This window comes from Patiria miniata, unplaced genomic scaffold, assembly GCF_015706575.1.
Source record: "Patiria miniata isolate m_02_andy unplaced genomic scaffold, ASM1570657v1 HiC_scaffold_5, whole genome shotgun sequence".
Classification (NCBI taxonomy): Eukaryota; Metazoa; Echinodermata; class Asteroidea; order Valvatida; family Asterinidae; genus Patiria; species Patiria miniata.
In genome coordinates, this window is record NW_024037072.1 from 20,501,632 (window position 1) to 20,504,302 (window position 2,671).

A 2,671-nucleotide genomic window follows, 5' to 3' on the forward strand; every position below is an offset into this window, starting at 1 on the left:
TATTTCTCAAGTTATCGCGCTGACAAAATTTCTTTTGTTTTAGTCACTGTGACCTTGACCCTTGACCTTTTGGCCCCAAATGCAAAAGGCTTCTTAGAATTGCCAAGGACAATCCACAAACCAAATTTGAAGTTCATATGTTAAGTATTTCTCAAGTTATCGCGCTGACAAGATTTGTCCGGACACACACACCCACACACCCACCCACCCACACACACACCCACACACCCACCCACCCACGGAAGGACAAGGCGGAAACAGTATGCCCCTTCGGCTTCGCCGCGGGGCATAATAATGAAATAATTATGACTTATTATAAAGTCATAATTATGAGTTGTATCTCACAATTATGACTTAGTTTTAAGTCATAAGTATACTTATATCTCATAACAATGACTTATTATTAAGTCATAATTAAACTTATATATCATAACAATGACTTGTTATTAAGTCATGACTTATATCTCATAATTACGACTTAGCATTAAGTCGTAATTATGACTAAATATTAAGTCATTATAACATATAAGTCATAAATATGACTTGATAGTAAGTCATAATTACGAGATATAAGTTATAATTATGATTTAACAATTACTAAGTCGTAATTATGAGATATAAGTCATAATTATGACTTAATACTAAGTCATTGTTATTTGATATTATGAAGTCATTGTTATGACTTAATAATAAGTCATAATTATGACTTAGTTCTTTTTTTTCTTTAGTTTGTATAATGTCACTTTAACGCTTCCGTAGGTTTAAGATAATTTAAGAGGCATAGACAATTTAAAGGGACAAAAATGACTTCTATTTATTTTGTGGAATATGGTTGCCATGGCGTGTAGTACATGTACTAATGAAAAATATGCAAAATATGCAGCCTGATTTCTAATTCGATATTCTACAAGTTAATTTTGCAAGTTTCCGATGATTGTCCAGATACAGCATCTTCGTCTTTGTCCAGTCTTATCCAAGCTTGGTGGTCCTCGTCTTCTGAAATATTACAAACAAACAATTACAAGCAAAGGTTAGAATTTACATTTAAGATGAAATAGGAGAGAAACTAGTATCAGAGGAATAATACATTTCGTTAATCATACACTGCATGCACGGACTCTTTTTTGTTTTTAAGAAAACTCACCTCAAGAATCGGTAATGGCATGCTCAGCAAGCAGGGCAAGTCATCTGTCAGTCCTCCCAAGAAGCTCATCCATCACGGTAGGGCATCCTCATCAGTCAGTAGTCCTCACTTCTCTACAAGGATTCAAATGACGAAAGAAAATATCTGAGTTATTAAGAAATGTGCAAGGTAGGAATGGAAAGGGGAAACAAAACTTTGAGTGCACCCAAACAAAGCAAAGCCAAGCCACGCTGCTAGCACTCTTCATTTTGTGCAAGAACATCAAACAGCGCCAGATGTCCCGTTTTGATTCTGTGACTTGTTTATGTTCATTTTCAAGTACGTGTAAACTAACCTGATAATCCGTAATGGGAAGCCCAGCAAGCAGGTCACCCGTTCATCTGTTGGTCCTCCTCCCTGCTTCCGGTTCCTCGAGCTTGTGTATGGTGACGCTGTTGGAGCCTTGGAGGGTTCATTTTCGTCCTGACAAAGCGGCCTAGCTCCTCCAGTCCGTCTCAACTTTTAGATCATCAGTTTCTTTGATGAAAGCTGCAACTCTTTCCTAAGTGAGCAGGGGTACGAAAGCACTGGGCCTAGCCCACTTGTTATTGAAGTGAAACATTCCAAATGCATCCCATAATTATGTCTAAGCCTACCTGTAACCTGGTCATGACCCAATGGAAAGTAACCTACCCATGTTTTCCATTATTTACTAATTTAGAAACAAACACGGTGATTTGCCACAATGCACAAACATGTGCTGCCGCTGATAATGACAGGTTGCCTTGGAAACCGCATATATCTCATGCACTGTATACTCAACAAATATTCAAGAATTTCACATGGTATTGTTTCCTCCAATACTGCTGTAATGACGTAACTTTCATAGTACGTGAAATAGCGTATTAGAGTATTGTTGCTGCTTCTGACCGCTTTTCCCCACGTATTGTAGTCGAGAAAAAAAATAACACTGGTTTCAAGTATTATGTCTTTCAACATCTGCTTCGATTTTGCTGTACGATTTGACATTTCGTAGCCGAAACGATCAATTTGAATTCATACCTTTCATGTTTGTCTAAGTTCATTCCAAGCCGATGCTTGATGATTGGCCTTACTCATTTCAGGGTAAAATTACACCTGATGTACATATGTAAGGCCTATCTCCCTGCCGATCTTTCCAAATCGGACTTACATAAAACTGATGTAGATGAAAGTTGGAGGAAAAAAAACCCTACAAGAATATGAAGAGCAATCGCATGCGATAGTAGACATGTAGCACGTCTTTCCCAAGCTGTGTTGTTTACACTAAGTTTTACCATTCACATGCATTACATTTTGCTCTTTGCTGAAGTTCGTTTTGAAGGCAAACTTCTCGAAGATGCATGCAGCAATTTCGGTAATTTTTGCTGACGATCTGCGGAAAGATGTCTTTTTCGCTGTAATTGAAACGGTGTCATCTTCTTCATATCTATGTTTTTATTCGACATGGCGATTCCTCTTTTTTGATACAGCTTAGATTTTTTTCCCGTAATTTCTGTCAATGTAACT

At 37.6% G+C, this 2,671-nt stretch overlaps 1 long non-coding RNA gene across 1 annotated transcript; it reads right to left on the minus strand.

Moving 5' to 3' along the window:
* Nucleotides 1–848: 848 nt before the first annotated feature.
* LOC119741487 lies at nucleotides 849–2,270 on the minus strand. The gene is made up of 3 exons (XR_005272737.1): nucleotides 1,479–2,270; nucleotides 1,145–1,257; nucleotides 849–996 (listed from the first exon to the last, which is right to left on the minus strand). It is a non-coding gene; the product is annotated as an uncharacterized LOC119741487 (long non-coding RNA).
* Between the last annotated feature and the right edge of the window lie 401 nt (nucleotides 2,271–2,671).